Genomic DNA, 22,070 nt, shown 5'->3' with positions numbered 1-22,070 from the left:
GCAACATTTATTCTCCTTTGTCTTAGTATTTGTATTAACTCGTTCCCTTTTGATTGATATCAAACACATTCCACGCGCAGAGATTGTATTTATATTTAATACCTAACCGTTTTCCCTTTATGTAATCCGGTTGTCATTAGAAGACCAGTCGGCGATTTTTTTCTGAGGATTTCGAATGAGGCTTGAGAGTTCACTCCGATTTCCATTCGCATGCCGTACCAACGCAAATTGCTGGAGGAGTCCGGAGATGGGGCTGCCGCCTTGAGGCCTCGTGATCGGTCTCATTCTTCTATCAGAGATTTCTCCCCTAGTCGAATGTCCAAGTTAAGGTCCCGGGAACCCAATTTTCAGCGTCGTCCGTCTGCTACAATCTTTATCTCTCCTAAATCCAAACTGATCGTCAACTGATTCTCAGTTAACTACTCCATTCTTCAGAATATTAAAATTGTCAGCAACTTGGCTGCGTGAGCTGAACTTGCAATCTTCGAAAATTATGTGGATGATATTTCCCCGGTAGTTTGGCGATATGTCTCCATATTCATGGGTTCCACATACTAACTTGAAGAGTTTGTTGGTACTTACTTCCTCCAATAATGCAAAAAAATCCGAAAGAATGTTAACTAATCCTCCTGCCTTAATTCCTCTGTTAAATATTCTAATACTTAATTTTGTTTCTAATAATTGAAACCCTATGTCTTCCATATCGACTCCCATTTATTCCGCAGTTACATCATCAGATCAGGCCTCCCTTTCGCAGAGACCTTTAACGTACTATCTGCTCTTTCCTATGCTCTTAGCACCTGGAATATCCATTACACGCGTAATGTCGTCAACCTTGCTTTTAATTTCGGCAAAGGTTGTTTCAGCTTTTCTGTTTGATTTCTCCTTCCAATGACCACGTTCTTTCCGATTTCTTCAAACTTATCCAGCTGCCCCTCCTCCTTAGCTTCTCCGCAGCTCTTATTCATATGTAAGTTTTATTCCTGCTTTTCCTTGGACATTTTCTACTCCTTTCTTCCAGCGATCAACTAAAGTATTTCTTCTGTTACATTACTGATTTAAACGCACCCTTATAGTTTTGTCTTTCAACTACTGACATTGTAACTTTCATACAACTACTATTTATGGAGATTTTTTCAACTTTTTAAAAATGATGTCAAATTCATCATCTTACCTCATTTGCAGGTTAGATGATGTAAGCAGGTGTATAAGATGGCGAAGGAAAACATAAATGAATAAAGCTACAAAATCATTTTATTTTAAACACAGTAGTCACATACATATGCTTCACGCTTTGATTCTGCAGCAGTGAGTCCAGTACAAGCAGCTTGGGCCCATTTGTGACAGCAAAAACTAGCATACCAAATCTCTGATTTTCCATAGTCATTGTAGACTGCACAAAGTTCTTCTCCGACGAGTTCAATATCATCGTCATGTTCATTGTAATTGACTGATATCGACGAATCTGAGGAATCTTGCAAAAAGAGTTCCTTATCATACTTAGTTTTTCTTGTTCTCTTAGTCATCGTTTTGGTATTATGTTCATATCTCTTTTCTTTTGTTTTTCTTCTCCCTTCTTTACTTTGGGTTTCATCTCAAATTCTTTACTCTGTAAAGCTCTTATTAAAGAGCTGTTTGTGATGTGGAATGATGGCAATTTCTATGCGGCTGATCCCCGCGGAGGTTCGAGTCCCCCCTCGGGCATGGGTGTGTGTGTTTGTCCTTAGGATAATTTAGGTTAAGTAGTGTGTAAGCTTAGGAACTGATGACCTTAGCAGTTAAGTCCCATAAGATTTCACATACATTTGAACATTTTTTATGGCAGTTTTTTCCTCCATTTCCTTTCTTTTCGAGCAGCGTCAGGTAAAGGACACAGGGCAAAGTAGTATGATTCTACATAAGATGGTCCTGGCTTCGCAATTTCTTCAGTGTGAACTTCGGGACCACTGGACTGTCAAGCTAGGCGTACTGCGTACTTCTTTTGGATCCAGACCAACCACTGAGGCACTATGTGATCTCTCTGTTATCATCGATGGCTCAAAGTCAGGATCACTGAATATTTCGGAATTCAGTGGAACTGATCCAGTTACTTTTAAGTCGTTTTCAACGTTACTTATTGTAGCAGCCTTGATATATGCTGTTTTAAATAACCCAGCAACGTCTTTAACAGTTATCACTTGTACTGGATGTGATCATCACAAGCCAGGCTGTAGGTAGCGTTAAATGGGCTATAGAAAGCCGCATCCAGCGGTTGCAAACGATGTCTAGTATGCGGGGGAAAACCCAGTAAACTAAAATTATTTTTTCACATAAATAGACAGCATTTAACGTAACATGGGCTGTGTGGTTATCCATCAATAACAGGATTGAGTTTTCCTTACTTGGCCTCAGATTGTTTATTAAATTTTTTAACCAAAGGCAGATTTCAGCGTTCATCCACCGAGATTCATTACACACATTTAGAGAACTTGGCGCTGAATTGTTCATAAAGTGCTAGTGCATCCGCAACGTGGGGAATATAAAGAAAGGTGGGACGTAATGAACAACAGCACTGAAACTGCGTGCAAACTAACGTTCACACCCGTTTCAGAAGAACATAATTTGATAACGCTACGATTTCCTCTTCGGCTTAAGACCCCGTAATTTTTATTGGGAACAGTTGAGCAGCCATCACATCTACATTATAAATTTGATGACGCCCATATATCTTCTCAGCTGGAATCTATGAGTACAAACTAAAGAAAGCTTCAACGCTAGTTTTTTTAATAGCTGCCAGTCTAGCTGCAGATATAGCTTCTGGTTTTCTGAGGGAAAAGTTGCATTTGTCCTTAAAACTCTGGATGATCTCTTTACCTAATTTCTTTTTTTCCTTGTCGAAGCTCTGTAGAATCTAGACTGTTTCAGCGTAATTAGAGTCGAGATTTACAAACTACTCCCTTGTTAACGTGAAAGCTCTTCTATCCAAGTCATGGATATATTCTTTGAGGTTTTGCAGCTGCTAATCAGTGAATGTACGTCGAAACTTTCCGGCAATGGTCGGCATGGCCTGAAAAATAAAATGTTAATTTTTTCGAATGTTATACATTAATCAACGGCCATTATATTTAGCACCTGTGGTGTCTCCACCTTCAAACTGAAGTATTACACTCAAAATTATTTACCTCTTTTGTGTATTTCCTGGCGTGACGCCGCAATGTCGCTTCTGGAGGATTATATTTCTTCACATTTGTATACACTGCCGCACCATTATTTACCTCCGGCACAGTTGGACTCATAGATACCTGTGGTCATTCTATCCATCGGTCTTTCTTTTATGATTATTACCCACACTGAAATGAAATTGAAAAGATTATTAAAATAGTTTACGAATTGTTCGGATAAGATGACAAGTTGGTGATCTTGTCCGCCAAGTACATTCGTCAACCTACCCGAAGCGGCCATTTATGATCTAAACGTAAAAAATAAAATAAAACATTTGACTAGGGATTGATATATACGTTAAAGAAACAGCATAGTCAACAGTTCATGAAAAAACTGAAACCAGGAAGGAAAAGCTTACCACGTGTAGTTCGGATGTTTTTTCGATGCCTGAAATATTACAAGTAATATAACACAAATGTTGGTGTCTCTTGGCCAAATGGTGGAAGTTAAGTTTAGCTCCTATAGTACATGTAGTGCGCTACCATCTGGCAAGGAAAGCCTTGCAAGTGTAGCTCTCCCTCTGTCTCTTTAGAAAATCCCATTAATTAACTATTCGTCATCTTGGGCTCCTCATCCTCTTACCCTCCCTTCCTCTTACTCCAGTTACTTCTGTAAGGTTTTTTTTTTTTTGTGGTTTTAGGACGCACAACTTAAATGGTCATTAGCGCCCATTCTGTAAGGTGGATATAGGTCTTTTTTGGTGATAGATGCAGTGTTGAAGTATCTATAGGAGCTGAAAATACAGCTTTTTCGGCAGGTAGGTAATATTTTCGGGCTTATTAAGACTAGCCGTCGGAACAAAAATCCTGGAGGCGGTGAACAAGTAGTCGCGCCCTACTGCTCACCGAGTCTCTCGTAAATTAACTGCTAAACCATATTAGAATGCAATATCTCCCATTTTGCGGAGGGTAAGGGGTCCCAACCAAAATTAGTAAGGTATTTCAGGTCATTATGCAGTGTCCGAATGGATTTCGCATTAAAGCCCAACGGTTCGTCCACATCCGCGGAGGATATTTTAAAGGGGGATCGTAGCTTCTCTGAGAGTCCGATTCACTTGTGACTGGCTGCAGCTAATGTCCGTTTACGTGTGCTCTCGCCCAGTGGCGTGGCGTCACATGCTTAGGAACCTGAGAGAAATAGGCCCTTGTCGGTTCCCGTCATCCTCTCTTGCTGTCACCCCACGGTGGAAGACTGGAACACATCTTCTTCAGTTTCACGCTCTCCTATTTCCGATTGAAATTCTTCGAGTGTTTGGCAATTTTCATGGCCTCTCTATGTAGCCATTCGTGTTACCTGCTTATGGCTACTAATACATCGGTCCTATCAAAATTAATATGGTGTTCTCCTTGCAGCAATGCATGTTCCGCAACAGCTGATGTGTTGGGGTTCAATGTGAAATCCGTTCGACCGCAGAATAATAGCCTCGGAATGTCATAGCAATTGTAGCCGTCATGCTACGGTCGCAGGTTCGAATCCTGCCTCGGGCATGGATGTGTGTGATGTCCTTAGGTTAGTTAGGTTTAAGTAGTTCTAAGTTCTAGGGGACTGATGACCGCAGCTGTTGAGTGCCATAGTGCTCAGAGCCATTTGAACCAATTTGAATTGTAGCCTTCAAGGCGTACATTTGGCGACTGGTACTTAATTTCGCTATTTATGTATACATAATCTAAGCAATCATTTATCTTCCTCTGATGCCGGCACAAGCTTATAAGGCTGATGTAGAAACAGTGGAAAGAGCTGCGTGTGTACCAGTGTTTTTCTGTAACCAACTTAGTATAATGACAAATTACCACCTTCTTGACACAGACGTTTGTCCATAGGGTTATTATTCCTAGTTTTGAAGTGAGTACCTCTTGTAAGGGTATCGTAAAGCCTTTCTGAACAATCTACACATCACGTGTCTCGCATTAGGTCAGATTATCACAAAAGCACAGATATGATTGCTTCGACTGCTAAATGGCTTGGATTGCAAAATATTGCCGCTCGTTTGCCTTGAGAGTAAGCCTAGTCAAATCAATTTCACGTTCCAGCACTCTGACCTGTAGTAAATTCTAGTCAGTCTACAAAAGTTTCTTGCCACGTAATCCCTCACGCCGCTGTAGGTGAAAATTATTATTCTGGCCACCGTTTCGCGTACTGGGAAGTTCGGGAAAGTGAAGTCCCACATGTGTGCTGGCCACTCGCGCAGAACAGCCGGAGAGCAATTAGTTGTCCGGAACACGCCGGCAGGATTTAAAGTTACGCCGCGGCTGTTAACTGCAACGAACGGCTCAACGACTTGCCGACAAAACTGTGGGCCTGCGGTGCTCTCTGCTGCATACAACTCTAACCGCCAAGCGGTTCACAAGCCTCCGGTTCTCAAAATAGTTGGTCTCCGCAACCATATGTGTGGCTACCGTGGATGTGTTCGTATTTCTCAAAAAATATGACAGTCGAAGAGAATGCAGCATTAATTTCAGACTTCCCAGTTCTATACCTCGATGGAGCTCTAGGACTTACAGAGAGACTTCATGGCAACTGGATTTTTGTATTATCTTGAATTTATTGGACGTGAAGTTCAGAACTCAAACACCAATCCTCCGATGTATTTCTAAGCAGTTCTCAAAATTTCTGAAAAAAATCCATTGTGAAATTACCCGAGAGTCTTTAACTCCCTGAAAAAGGACGACTTTACGTCTAGCCGTGTGACCCTGTGAAAGAATGCTTACCTGTCACGTTAGTTTATCAGGTTCGACTCTCGGTTCACGCCCACTTTTAAATAAAAGTACATGTTCTACGAGAATTTCCATGGGGTGTAGAATACAAGAAGCTGCAGAAAAAATTTGGAGACAGGTAATCCCGGATCGCTGGTTTGGGTATAGTTCAGGTCAGCAAATCTTTTGTAATTTTTTTCAGTTCAATGCGAATAGCCTGTCATTTTAATATAAAATTCATCAAATCTATGCTAATTGTCAGTATTATGAAAAATGCACATCTTCTTCTTTCTAATTACGTATTGAAACAAAAATCCTGTTTTCATTGCAGGGATGAATTTGCTGTCAATTACTACTGATTGCTCAGTGATAAGCTTAATTCAATGCATTAAACATTATTTTACACCAGACGTGTTTCGCCTTTGTTTACAAAGATTCTTCTGTGATCTTTGCTGTCTCTGTATTTTGTTCATATGTTCTGAAAACCATTTCTTCTTCCCTCTTTTCTTGCGGAGACTGATTCGATAGAAACTTCGTTAAGTGAGCTTAAGTGTAAATAACGCCAATTAAGGGAAAGAGAAAGTGCAAAAAAGCGAAAACTGCCAAGCTTGTGTCTGTAACGAGGCTTCTTTCGATATCAACCTCAGATAACAAAGATGGAAAAAAGAATGATTTGCAGAATATGTGAAAAAGGGTAGCAAACGCTAATGACCGCAGAAGATGGTTTGTAAATGAAAGCGAATGCGTCTGATTTAAAATTCTCTCTAATTAATTGCCGTAAGCTTAAGACGGAGAAACCAATAATACTAATAACTGATTGTTGCAGCTGTTGCGAAAGATTACCGTGGAGACATATAAATTTTTAATTATCTTCGTTTACGAAAAAAATAAAGACTTTAAACTGAACATTAAAAATATTTTGTACCTCGATGCACTTTTCCCTTTCACAGGACCGCTCAGAGTATGTATCTTTGTTAAAAAATTTACATTTAGTGGGAATCGAACGTATGTTATGAACATGGTAGGTAATGCTTCTACCGTACAGACACGCGGCCTGTCAAAGCCGATCACGAAAATTAAAAGTGGATTTTCTAGAAAATTTTTGAAAGCTTCGTTAGAATGCTTTGTCGGATTTACTTCTGAACTTCACCACACTACATACAAAAAATGCAAAAATTTAATTGCCATCTGGACTCCTTGTTACACTAGTGTACCAAGTAGCTCAAAACTGCATTCCTGTCTGGTCAGAGGGTTTTCACTCTCACCTAAAAACATTTAACTGCTACCGGGGTATCTGGTTTTAGTACTTTTCTACTGATTCAGCCTACAACCAGGGAGTAGACCAAGCGAAATTTGGTAGTCCAAAGAAGCAGCATGTATGACTGTGTCTTGTGCAGAATGTTCTGTGAGTTGTAATGGAGGTTCATGTTGACTGTTTTCAGTAATCTGGTTAAGAGATTTGAGGAGCATACTTTCGCAGCGAATTGACGCTTACGGGGAAATTTTTAGCACCACACCATGGCAGTCCCAAGAGACACTCAGCATTATCTTACCCTATGATGTGTGGGTATTAGTCCTCTTTATCAGTAGCGAATGACCATATTTACATTGCTTGTCAGACACGGGCTCGAGCTGAAACAGCTAGCACTCTTCAATAGTAATTGAGCAGCTAAAGAAGTCGTCTGCATTGCCATGACTCAGATGAAACATATACACCGGATATCTCAGAAACAGAGTCGAGAAAGTTCATTTACGCCGAGAATCTGGCTTTGGCCATTTGGCACAGTGGTCTTGATGTTGATGAAGAGATAATCTCTGCAGTACAACCCATGAGAACTTCAAAAAGTAGAGATTAACACCAAATCCAACGAAGGCCGAAGTTAGCTGTCTTAACAACAGAATGGCCATTGCATACTATACGCCACTTTTAATGGTCAAGTCCACCGGTACCAAGACGTCCCAAAGTATGTCGGAGTAATACTTGACAGAACGTGGTTCTACAAGAGACACACAGAAAATACTGCGGCAAAGCTGAGACGGCGCAATATCATCGTACAAAACCTGAGTAGTAACTAATAGAATGGAAGAACTAAAACACTACGATGTTCCCTTTTAGGAGTAGTCTACTCTTTTGTCGAATACTGTACTCCAGTGCGGTTTGATAGCTTACACGTGAGAAAAACAGATGTTAAGCTAAACGCAACGATGAGGACGATAACAGGTTTCGTCTGATTTACAACTCTTCACTCCTTACCAACTCTAATCCACTTTAAGACTTTAGAAGGCAGAAAGCCCTTCTCAGGTAGTACGGAAAATTATTCAGAATTTCTCAGACCCCATTTCAAGCAGAGGATTTCAGCACGTGCGGAAAGTGGCCTCAAATGTGGAATAATATTGCCCATGAGGAATATCAGACATTCACAAGACCTGGGATAAGATCATCCGACATAGCATTACCGTGTTGTGCTTGGAAAACAATTAACGGGTTTCTGATAGGCCACGGCTTCTGTGAAGCAGGCCTCTGCCGATAGGGAAAAGGCTTCGTCTTTTCAATGTGACAGTGGGAATGAAAACCAGACCATCCAACACTTCTAACGAGCTGCAGAAGATGTGCTTGCCCTGTAAATCTAGAAGATTTCAGAGACAGTACTTGAACATATTGAAAATTTAGATATTAATTAGTAGACTTTGTCGTTCAGTTCTATTTAGTTCGTAAAGTTATGCTATTCATGTATGCAATTTGTAGTTCAGTTTGTATAGCCATACGCTAAATAAAGAAGTAATTACAGAAGAAATTTTCAATCTGCTGTGGCGTATGTGCTGATAGAAACTACCTGGCGGATTAAAGCACTCGAACTCAGGTCCTTTACCTTTCGCGGGCCATTGCTCTACCATCTCAGCTACCCAAGCACAACTCACGACTTCCACTCACAGCTGCTATTCCGCCAGTACATAGTCTATTACCTTCCAAAATTTACAGAACCTCTTCTGCAGACCTTACAGAACTAGCCCTCCTGAAAGAACCTTTATTGCGGAGATATGGCGTATCCACAGCCTGGGGCATATTTCCAGAATGAAATTTTCACTCTGCATCGCAGTATGCGCTGGTATGAAACTTCCTGGCAGATCAAAACTGTGTACCAGACCGAGACTCGAACTCGGAACCTTTGCCTTTTTTTATAATTGTAAAACATCCATAGTGAGAGGTGACACGCTCACCTATAGCTTACAAGCAAAGCAGTGCTTAACGATATGTGGAAACTATAACAGTCTATGGCCGCCAATTGTTTTAGTGACTGTTTTTGAGCGTTGTGTTTTATTGAGTTTAAGGTGACAGATGAATCTGATGCTGATGTAAACGATGGAAACCGCTCACTGAACAAAATAAATTTCCTATCGTAGACAGTATTGTTTTCCTCATATTCTGTAACATTTCTACTGGTACCTCTGTTCGGCAGGCTTTTTCAATGGCTGTGAACTGTCGCGGAACTCAGCGGGTGACGACATTTGTCATGTTGAAAATGTCTCCCAATACCTTGAAAAATGATTCGTGGTTGATTTTCACGTTCCCAATCTCGCTTAGTCTGTGATACACTGATCTTTGAGCACCAGGGCGTGCACACCAGTCATTGTGTCGTATGATGATAAATTGTTGCCGTGCACGGACGCTTGTAGCACCTTTCCCTCTGAAAAGCACATAAAGATTTACCGCACACATAAGCTGCGACATAGTCACGGGTCGCGGATTGTAACACTGGTACAAGACGTATAGAAGAAATTCCTTTAATTTCCGTCAATGATCAAAAAATGTTTTTGTCCCTAGAACATTAGTTTCGGTCAGCGATCTTGTTATCTGCAGCAAAATATGGGAAAATCTTCAAGTGGACTGTTTACATCTTAAGACTGTAAAATGTACCATTATGAAACGCATTACTTTCAGAGAAGTGGAAACACGCACTTAAAATATGACAAGGCAAACCTGATTTACATGTTCTAATATAATGAAGCCACAGTGGCGTCGTTAGCAAACACACAAAATCAGTTTCACTTCGTCGTACATATTTATAACATGGTATGAAGAAGGCCATAATTCCGGCAGAATTATCCTATTAACAGCACTACTGTTCATGAAAAACTGAGGTGCAGATCCATAAATCATGTTTGTGTTATAAGCACCTTCGATGCCGCTACTGTAAGCTACTTTATGTTCGTTAATTTTGTAAGTGTAAAAAATGCATGACAATGAAAAATATGGCAGGTAAAATAGATAGGTGGCTCATTAAGTGTTTTAGCTACTACAGCGATGAAGTATACTGAGTTCCTTTGCTTAAGGGGAGTTGGAATGCCCTATCTCGCCAATGTTAAATTTGCTAACTTTGTGTACCTTTTTCTTTGGAACTATTATCTTCAGAACTTTGAAATTCTGGCAGAGGTTTTCAGCATATATTGTGAGCCCACTGAACTAGAACCAATGTTTTCTTTTTGTTGGTATAGTATTTATGAATTTTTTACCATTAAGCCATTTTTTATTGGAAAAAGTATAACATAAACTTCCCTAGTTCAGAGAATAAGCCAGTTCTTGTCATGATTCTAGTTCAGTGGCCTCTTTGAACTGTTTTGCAGCATTTCTGAAAATTTGAATGTTGTTGGTTGAGTGGTTTATGAGATAAAGGTACATGTAACACTAAAAATGTCAAATGCCAGAAAATGCGATTAAAGTAATTTATTATGAAAATTCACAAATACCTTTTATTCTATTATCAAAAGTGTCCAGCAGAGTAATCAGGGTCATCTTCTAGTTCTTCTTCTTCACCTAGAAGCTTTCTTCTCCTTGCTGCCCTTGCTTTTTTTGTATTAAATTCAGCTGCATACTGAGCCTTCCTTACTCGCACGCTGTCCAGAAGCTGAAGACCTCTGATGGTGTTGATACCAGGAGCAATGCCGAGCCTTGCCATGACCTTTAGCCTACCCATATGACCATCATTGAATGAAATAACAGCATCACTGACTCCCCATTTCAATGTTTTTATCCCAACAAATACATTCTTAGGTACACGAGTCCAAATGAGGTTGTTGAACGACTCGTTTTGATTCTGGGTACAACCATGAAGACATTTTCGCAGAAGATCAGGATGCCCCAAGTCTCTATATATTGGTTTAATTACTTCCATAACAGCCAATGGAATATAATTTTTATGGTGATAAGGATCCCCAGTAGCTTGAGATTTTCTATAATTGCACCATGACTGAGGACCATCTGGACAAGCAAAATGTTGAGGATTATCATCAGTTGATGATCGATGTAAATATGTGGCCCATACAGCTTGTCTCATTTCCTGCAAATTATTTGCATTATTTCTTATTGCCATACCATAGTATTGTTGTAATTCATTTATAATTTTATCTGACAGGCGACCTCTAATGGTTTTACCATCTGACAAAATTTTGTCCTTCAGATTCTGTTTCAGTTTCCTTAGACGAGTGCCCATTCGTTTCTGAACATGACCGACACATTCTAGTTTAGTTATTGTCTTATTGACATATGGCATGGATTCTGTAACACTTTTGTATGCCTTGGAGTCCCCATCTCCAAGGAATTTTGTGTAAAATACTCCCCGTTCTTTTTCTGATCTGCTAAACATTTTCACAGCAGCGGCAGCCTCCATGCCTCCACTCGTACCTTCATAATTCTTGCTACATATGTGAGCTGCTTCTATCTTACCAGATGCACAATGGTAACAATGTTTAGTGAGCACTTCATAGTCCAAAACTTTACCGCTGTCCACACTAGTAACAGTAGCAACAGCATTTTTGGATGTGTGACCCCTTTTCTGCCAGGTTCCATCAAAAGCAACAGGGATATCTGGGTTTCCTTCATTTATATATTTTGCTTCACTGGCAGCAGCTTTCATTGATAAATCTGCTACAGACTGAACAGCATCTCCTATCACTTCAGTGTAATTGTCAATTTTAGCAGGTGGAGGTGGAAGATTCATTATGGCACAAAATGTTTGAGCAGCAGTATGTCCTTTACCAATTGCTCTCATTGCATACATTAGCCTGATATTACTCTCAAACAAATTGCTACTGCATGTTTTAGAGCTCCAAAAACAGGTCTCATTTTCACAACTGGCACAAACTATAGCAATTTTGCAGGAAAGTCCTATAGATTTTGTTATGTTCATATCAAAAGAACCTCCACAAAGATTACAACACAAACATTTCTTCATAAACTCAGTAAAAACAGGAAAGTCGACTAAAACATATTGTTCATTAGAAGCTTCATCTGTAATTTCACTTGCACAGTTTGATAACTTCTTTTTTGATGCACTGGTGGGCGTGTCTCCTTCACACATCTCAGCTGTACAAACGTCAGAACTTTCACCAGCATCAACAGGTGCTGAAGCAGAATCACTTGAACAAACGTTATTTGTAAATCTATTACCGCGAAACTTTCGCTTTTTAAATAATGATGCACTCCTAGGCATCGTAGAAACTACGCACTCACCACTGAAAGTCAAAACAAGACAGATAACAAACTCCAAATGAGCGACAAACTAAACTCGAGGCTCAAAACAAACACTCACAGATCAAAAACTGAACAATAAACACAGCTAGTCGTAAAAACAATGGTACCTATGGAAGGATCAAAGATTCTACAACTGAAGAGTGAAATCCACAGCCTTCTATATGTAATGTTTTCGGAAATGCGAAGATTTAAATGTGTACAAATCACAAGATGGGTAACTTTGCTGGGCGCACATGTAATTTTGAAAAATTAAATAAAAATACTTCCAATTGGAATTTCTTAACAAATTTTGCACCATTTTAAGCAGAAAATTTCAAATTAAGTTATAAGGTTAAAAACTGAAAATGTGAATTTTTTCCATTTTCCGGCATTCCAACTCCCCTTAAAGCGTCTTCGTAGTTAGATTTCAGTTAATTGCGGGCTTTATTTGATGGTATTAGTTGGCAACTATACAGCGGACTTTACCAACCCCTTTTATTTTGTGGCATTTCCCTAGTCCGATTACTGGTATCCGATGCGCCTAGTTCGGTAGGTCATTTGTTCGATCGACGTCTTCTCTCCAAGCAAAGTGAGAGCCTCAAGGATAAGGGTGACCGCCACGAACTGTTAGACCGATATCAATCATACAGCTCTTTAACATCCATACAGTGTACCTTCGTAAGACAGTCGGCCTTCCACACATACCAGCAACTTGCTGAAGATCCCAAGGCTGTCAAAACATAGTGTGCCAATGTGATCTGCAATCAAGAATGCCATTTCGGTAGTTAAAACAGTAACCAATCCGATGACCCATGAGACCGGTTGTCACCACATAGGGAGTCTTGTTTTCGACGCAACAGAATAGCCGTCTAGCCAATTTCTATCTTCAAAAACTGGTACATCACTAAGCTTTATACGTCACTAAGCAATACTCCTGGGTGCATTACGTGTTCCCATATCTCTCAACATCACGGCACGTCCAGTATCGTAGAACATGTTCGATTTTTTGGTCCGAGGGTTATGATGTGGGGAGGCATGACCTTGCGTGGGCGAACTGACCTCCAGTTATTTGAACACAGTATGTTGTATGTTAACCAGGGACCTAGAAACGACGGAGAGCCTCCATCCCCCATCCTTAACCCCACGACGACTACCCAGGGTTATTGTGCGGTTCGGCCACCGGTGGAATTACACCTCCCCCCCCCCCCCCCCCCCACCACCCCGGGAAACGTTTCACACCAGACGAGTGTAACTCCTATGTTTGCGTGGTAGAGTAATGATGGTGTATGCGTACGTGGAAAACTTGTTTGCGCACCAATCCCCGAGATAGTGCAGGTGAGGCAGAATAAGGGGAACCAGCCCGCATTCGCCGAGGCAGATGGAAAACCGCCTAAAAACCATCCACACACTGGCCGGCTCACCGGACCTCGACACAAGTGCGTCGAGCGGATTCGTGCTGGGGACCAGGCGCTTCTTCTCGCTCCGGAAAGCCGTGCGTTAGACTGCTCGGCTAACCGGGCGGGCCATTTTGAACACTGTACACTCACCAGACAAAATTTTGTGACACTGTACTCCTGACCCATTCGGCACTGACATCGTTCTTAGGGATGACAGTGCATGACCGCATCGAACTGTGCACCTGGAGGAGCTCTTGGAACGAGCGGATAATCGACGAACGGATGGCTTGCCCGTTCCACAGTCTTTAATTACATCGAACACGTGCGTGATGCGTCAGACAGACATGTCACAGCACATCCTCTTGCACCGATCACGCCCAGAATTTGTTAACCGCCCTACTGCAAGAACCTCTTACCAACCTTGTGGCCAGAATGATAGCACGTTGCTGAGAATGCAGTACGACCTGCGTTGTTCACACACTCTATTAAGAACCGCATTCCGCCCCTTTATCCTCATTGTGATTAATGTCTTTGAATAAGTTTCATTTCTATTTAAGTTCCTAGTTTCATCGAGCCATGTTACTTGTCGGTGATACACCACGCAGAACTTAGATTCCTCTTTAAGTTTTACACACTAGTGAATTATCCTCCAAGAAGTAATATTGTTTATATGTTTCTTAAACGCTGTATACAGTTGTTCACATTTAGTACCCCACTAGTGACAAATTAGAAAAGTGAGAAAATAATTTAAGTGTACAAAATTTGTGATCATTTATTAAGTGGATCTAGCGAAGAAACTTTCTAGTATTTTACTTTACGTACGGTTATCGCAACATGGAATTAACATGCTACTCACTTTCTATGTTACGTTTCATCACACACATTAGCGAACCAATTTCAAGCAACAATTTTCACGCTCCCTTTAAGGTATTCACTTTACACAACTCGCTTCTTATTACGTTTCTTTGTGAACTACCCATGACTTAGAAGTTTTATTTCACCAAGAAAGAAAAGACTGCCGTGACCCGAATATTTACAACACTGAATGTTGTTGCAACTCACGGAAGGACTTCGCAGTTTGTGTTGCTGCTTCCTTGCTGGCTATTTCGCACTGTAATTTACTTCGTCGCTGTGCAGCGCGAACATTCCAGGACAGAATGAAGTACATTTATCGCAGCATCTACAGAGTTTTTCAAAAGGGAAAGCTGATCTTGCCTGAGCTATCTGTAATATGTATGTTACAGTAGGCATGCAAAGGCTCCACAAATATACTACTATTTGCATGAAGGTATTAATTACAAAGAACGAAATACTGTTACTATTCTGCATTTGAACTGAAATTTTGCCAGAAGGCTTTAATGAAGGTATGCTGACCAGTTATTCTTTTGTTAGCTAGTTTCGCAGTAATAATCAGGCTGTATTGTGCTTTATTTCATCTATAACAATCTGCACAAATAAGTAAAACTTCTCAGCTGAACTAAAATCAGTTAAAATAAAGCATTAAGAACATGGCTCAAATGGCTCTAAGCACCATGGGACTTAATATCTGAGGTCATCAGTCGCCTAGACTTAGACCTACTTGAACCTAACTAACCTAAGGGCATCACACACATCCATGCCCGAGGCAGGATTCGAACCTGCGACCGTAGCAGCAGCGTGGTTCCGGGATTAAGCACCTAGAACAGTTCAGCCACAGCGGCTGGCTAAGAGCATGGAATGAAGGCAATCACTACATTTGAAGAGTCTTCATACAATAAAACTGATCATCATCCTGTTGCAGTTTTTAACAAAAAGACGGAAATTTTCTTCCTCTGGGATGATACTGGGTGAAAAAAACAGTTTCTGTTCTTCAGTAGTGAAACACATTGCGCAGCTGTGGGCAGCCTCGCTCGACACGTTCTTCTAGTATTTTACGTCCAGTGCATGGAATGAGCTTTCCAAAAACCTGCCCACGTCACAACTCGTCCACACGAGGTTATTTGAAGTTGGTCTGCGCGGTACTGCTTACAGCTGCCCTGCTGTTGTCTTTTAGCGAATGGATGTCGTACCCTGTACTGTTTACTAGCTGCACGAAAGGTCGTTAACATCCAGCAACAGACTATTCTCTGTGCGCGATCGGGGACATTTTAGCACGCCTTCATTACAGGGTGTTATAAAACTCGTGGTAGGAGAGCATGATCAGAAACTTACAAAGTACTATGCTATTCGGTGTGAAATCACAGTGCTACAATTTTTATATTACCTTTGACATGCATAATTAATCTCCACAACCGTCAGTAGGCAAGAACGGAAACGAGACAAATAATACAATAGTAAACACACAAAAACATTAATTTTAGTCATTGGAAACAATGCAAAGAACCAAGATCTAAAAAATAAAAATATGAAATTAGATCTGTCATCTACATAAGTGGAGTATTGTTGTTACGTTAAAATCTAATGATATTACAAAGAGAAGTTCTTCCGCCGTGCAATACAGCAGTTGGTAGTAAAATTTGGTCTCTCAGAACTGGATATGGGAAGAACCTATCCTACAACAGAAGCCTTAACTACGATACAATCCCAAAAATAATCAGCTATGATGAGATCTGTAAAGTAAGTGAATAAAAGGTATGTTTTCATGGTCGAATCACTGATCTCTGATTTTATTGAGAACTTCTGACAAATGTAACACACAGCTCCGTTTTCTCTTCGCACTTGATTAATAATGAATTTGCTTCTCTCGCCCACGTGTTGTCTGTAACATATAGTGTATAAGGTGTGCAGATGGCAGAGGAATCTAAGATGAATAATTTGAGATTAATAACAAAAGTTTACAGTGAATATTTAATTTTTTATTGTTATAAATTACATGAACCTTACAACAGGGTCATCTCAGGCAACTGTTCAAAGGTGAAAATAAAGTTTCACAATGTAGTTCTTCGTTGGCTAATTCACTGACAGAACTAATCTCTCTATTGAACCCATTGTTTATGCACAGTGGTTGTAATACAGTTTAAATTGCTCAACCACCAAATCTCTCAGTGCAGTAGTGTTCGAAGTGTGCGTTCCATGGGAAAATTGGCCGAAGTTTGCAGATAAGTCTTCTCCCACACCAGCTAACGCTATCTACTGGAATACAACTTCGCCTGTTACATGCCATTCATTCACCATGGGTTGCTCTTTATGAAGGTTGCTGTTTCCAAAATTCGACACAGTAACATTGTAGAGTAGGCTACTCCAACGCTGCGCCATGCGGCAAGACGTCTGTGAACGCCCCTTACCATTCTCGCGGTCAGGCGCCTGTAGTTTAGGCTACCCACCAGACGAACATGCTGCACGCGTACCGCGCTCATGTGAGCTGCTTGGGTACCCATGCCCGTGAGCGTTCTTTCAGTGAGTTACGATTTCGTGAGCATTCTGGCAGTGGAGTACGATTCCGTACGCTATGGTCTTAAGCAAGGATGCTCTCACTTCAGCGGTTTGCCCACCAGTGTCTACCTGTGCCTGTGGAGTCTGTCCGCACCCGGGCGGGCGCTCGAGCTGAAACAGCCGATTATAAATTAATTAGACCCTCCCTCTAAGCACTAATCTTGATTTTGAAGCAACTTCTTCATCACTGTACGAACAAATTTCAGCGATGCTGCTTTGACTAGACAGTAAATCTTCACATTTCGTCCACAGTTGGTCTAAAGTAACTGAAATTTCTGATATATGTGCTTGTGTGATTCTTAAAAAATGTGAAGAAATCTCATACCATCACATTACAGCAAATTTTGCTGTTCTCATCTAAGACCATCTCTTGGGAAAATGTAGGTAAGTCTGAATGAATCACATGCTTCACTGCTATGTTCCCCATTTATGATTCCTTCTGAAATTTCCATGTTAGGCTACCAAGCAATTTTGACTGAGTTTTACCAAACATACTGATGAGCTACAATTTACAGAACGAACATGGATGTCATTGCATTGAGGGATGTTTTTTGTTATCTACATGGAAACTGTGAAGAAGGACTATGAAGTTTGGGGCAGGGGTTATGTTGCTATCTATTAATCAAGTTGATTAGTTATTACAAGAAAACAAAATGGAGCAAGTTCCCTAGTTCTCCTGCACAGAAGAAATTAGACTGGTAATTAAAAAAATATATATAAATATTTATAAAACAGAAAACATGCTTAACACTGAGTAAAATTCACTCAGCTAGCTCAAGAAAGCTTCAGACATGGACATGATAGTAACAGTTACACTGACCATCCAGAAAATTATGATCACCTACCTAATAGCCAGTTTGTCCACCTGTGAAACGCATAACAGCAGACACGCGCCGTGGCATCGAAGCAGTGAGTCCCTGGTAGGTCGGTGGATGGAGCTGGGACCATTTTTACACACACAAGTGACCTAATTCGAGTAATTTCCTGAAAGTGAGACTTTGAGTTCTGACGCCACGTTAAATCACATCCCAGACGTATTCGATCGGGTTCATATATGGTGAGTTGGGGGAGGGCCAGAACATCAATCGGAACCTTGCACGAGCTCCACTGGACCCACGGATGCCCACATGAATCTTTCCCACAGCATAATAGAGGCGCCACCAGCATGACTCTGTCCTGCAGTACACGTGTCAAGGAACTGTTCTCCTGAAAGACCATAGATTTGTGCCTTTCCCAGGGCATAATGGAGGCGCCGCCAGCATGACCCTCTCCTGCTGTACACGTGTCAAGAAACTGTTCTCCTGCAAGAAGATAAATTCGCGCCTTTCCCAGAGCACAATGGAGACGCCGCCAGCTTGACTCTACCCTGTAGTACAGGTATCCAGGAACTGTACCTCTGAAAGACGATAGATTCGCGCCTTTCCCAGAGCATAATGGAGACGCCGCCAGCTTGACTCTGCCCTGTAGTACAGGTGTCAATGAACTTTTCTCCTGAAAGACGATAGATTCGCGCCTTTCCCAGAGAATAATGGAGACGCCGCCAGCATGACTGTGTCATGTAGTACACATGTCAAGGAACTGTTGTCCTGAAAGACGATAGATTCGCGCCTTTTCCAGAGCATAATGGACACGCCGCCAGCATGAGTGCGTCCTGTAGTACAGGTGTCAAGGAACTGTTCTCCTGAAAGACAATATAATAGCGCGTTTCCTAGAGCATAACGGAGGCGCCGCCAGCATGACTCTGTCCTTCAGTACAGAAGTCAAGGAACTGTTCTCCTGAAAGACGATAGATTCGCGCATTTCCCAGAGCATAATGAAGACTCAGCCAGCATGATTGTGTCCTGTAATACAGCGTCAACGAACTGTTCTCCTGAAAGACGATAGTTTCGCGCGTATCCAAGGGCATAATGGAGACGCCGCCAGCTTGACTCTGTCCTTTGGTACAGGTGTCAAGGAACTGTTCTCCTGAAAGACGATAGAATCGCGCCTTTCCCAGAGCATAATGGAGACGCCGCCAGCATGAATCTGTCCTGTAGTACAGGTGTCAAGGAACTGTTCTCCTTAAAGACGATAGATTTACGCCTTTCCCAGAGCATATTGCAGACTTTGCCAGGATGACTCTGTCCTGTAGTACAGGTGTCAAGGAACTGTTGTTCTGGAAGACGATAGGTTCGCGCCTTTCCCAGAGCATAATGGAGACGCCGCCAACTTGACTGTGTCCTGTAGTACAGGTGTCAATGAACTGTTCTCCTGAAAGATGATAGATTCGCGCCTTTACCAGAGCATATTGCAGACTTTGCCAGGATGACTCTGCCCTGTAGTACAGCTGTCAAGGAACTGTTCCCCAGAAAGTCGATAGATTAGCGCCTTTCCCAGAGCATAATGGAGACTCTGCCAACTTGACTGTGTCCTGTAGTACAGGTGTCAGTAAACTGTTCTCCTGAAAGACGATAGATTCGCGTCTTTCCCAGAGCATAATGGAGACGCCACCAGCATGACTCTGTCCTGTAGTACAGGTGTCAAGGAACCGTTCTCCTGAAAGACGAAAGATTCGCGCCCTCCATTTGGCGTGATGAAGATGGTATTAGGATTCATCTGAGCATGCAACGCTCTGCCACGTCTATTTCCGATGTTCGCCTGCCCATTAGAGTCGTACTGGCCGAAATGATGTTAACAATGGGATATGCATGTGTCGACGGTTGCGGAGGCCCATCGTTACGAGTTTTGGATGCATTGTACTGGGTGCTTCAAAAATGACCAGTATATTTGAAACGGCAGTAAAAACCAAACGAGCAGCGACAGAAATACACCGTTTGTTGCAATATGCTTGGGACAACAGTACTTTTTCAGGCGGACAAACTTTCGAAATTACAGTAGTTACAATTTTCAACAACAGATGGCGCTGCAAGTGATGTGAAAGATATAGAAGACAACGCAGTCTGTGGGTGCGCCATTCTGTACGTCGTCTTTCTGCTGTAAGCGTGTGCTGTTTACAACGTGCAAGTGTGCTGTAGACAACATGGTTTACTCCTTAGAACAGAGGATTTTTCTGGTGTTGGAATTCCACCGCCTAGAACACAGTGTTGTTGCAACAAGACGAAGTTTTCAACGGAGGTTTAATGTAACCAAAGGACCGAAAAGCGATACAATAAAGGATCTGTTTGAAAAATTTCAACGGACTGGGAACGTGACGGATGAACGTGCTGGAAAGGTAGAGCGACCGCGTACGGCAACCACAGAGGGCAACGCGCAGCTAGTGCAGCAGGTGATCCAACAGCGGCCTCGGGTTTCCGTTCGCCGTGTTGCAGCTGCGGTCCAAATGACGCCAACGTCCACGTATCGTCTCATGAGCCAGAGTTTACACCTCTATCCATACAAAATTCAAACGCGGCAACCCCTCAGCGCCGCTACCATTGCTGCACGAGAGACATTCGCTAACGATATAGTGCACAGGATTGATGACGGCGATATGCATGTGGGCAGCATTTGGTTTACTGACGAAGCTTATTTTTACCTGGACGGCTTCGTCAATAAACAGAACTGGCGCATATGGGGAACCGAAAAGCCCCATGTTGCAGTCCCATCGTCCCTGCATCCTCAAAAAGTACTGGTCTGGGCCGCTATTTCTTCCAAAGGAATCATTGGCCCATTTTTCAGATCCGAAACGATTACTGCATCACGCTATCTGGACATTCTTCGTGAATTTGTGACGGTACAAACTGCCTTAGACGACACTGCGAACACCTCGTGGTTTATGCAAGATGGTGCCCGGCCACATCGCACGGCCAACGTCATTAATTTCCTGAATGAATATTTCGATGATCGTGTGATTGCTTTGGGCTATCCGAAACATACAGGAGGCGGCGTGGATTGGCCTCCCTATTCGCCAGACATGAACCCCTGTGACTTCTTTCTGTGGGGACACTTGAAAGACCAGGTGTACCGCCAGAATCCACAAACAATTGAACAGCTGAAGCAGTACATCTCATCTGCATGTGAAGCCATTCCGCCAGACACGTTGTCAAAGGTTTCGGGTAATTTCTTTCAGAGACTACTCCATATTACTGCTACGCATGGGGGATATGTGGAAAATGTCGTACTATAGAGTTTCCCAGACCGCAGCGCTATCTGTTGTTGAAAATTGTAACTACTGTAATTTCGAAAGTTTGTCTGCCTGAAAATGTACTGTTGTCCCAAGCGTATTGCAACAAACGCTGTATTTCTATCGCTGCTCGTTTAGTTTTTATTGCCGTTTCAAATATACCGGTCATTTTTGAAACCCCCTTTATGTTCAGATACATTCGTACTCTGCCCATCATTAAAGTCAGGTATTACCTCCCCCCACAGCTTGCCACCAGTCCAGTATTACGTGGTTTCACCTTGGATTCGCTAAGTGTTGAAGACACTCAGCCCGCCTCTCGTGGTCGTGCGGTAGCGTTCTCGCTTCCCACGCCAGGGTTCCCGGGTTCGATTCCCGGCGGGGTCAGGGATTTTCTCTGCCTCGTGATGGCTGGGTGTTGTGTGCTGTCCTTAGCTTACTTAGGTTTAAGTAGTTCTAAGTTCTAGGGGACTGATGACCATAGATGTTAAGTCCCATAGTGCTCAAAGCCATTTGAACCATTTTTGAAGACACTCACGACAGATCCCCTCAGAGACCCGAAAAATCTTGCAGTTTCCGGAATGCACGTGCGGAGTCTCCAGATCATGACAATCCGCCCTGAGTCATACTCAGATAGATTGCGTGTCTAACTCATTCTAGATGGGTACATCATACTCACTCATACTACAGGTACTGTGCCTGTGTCTGACTGGCAGTCAGTCTTCGCCAGGTAAGGCTACTAACGTCTGAACGGGTTTCAA

Source organism: Schistocerca americana, chromosome 8 (genome assembly GCF_021461395.2).
Source record: "Schistocerca americana isolate TAMUIC-IGC-003095 chromosome 8, iqSchAmer2.1, whole genome shotgun sequence".
Lineage (NCBI taxonomy): Eukaryota > Metazoa > Arthropoda > Insecta > Orthoptera > Acrididae > Schistocerca > Schistocerca americana.
This window is presented reverse-complemented; position numbering follows the sequence as displayed.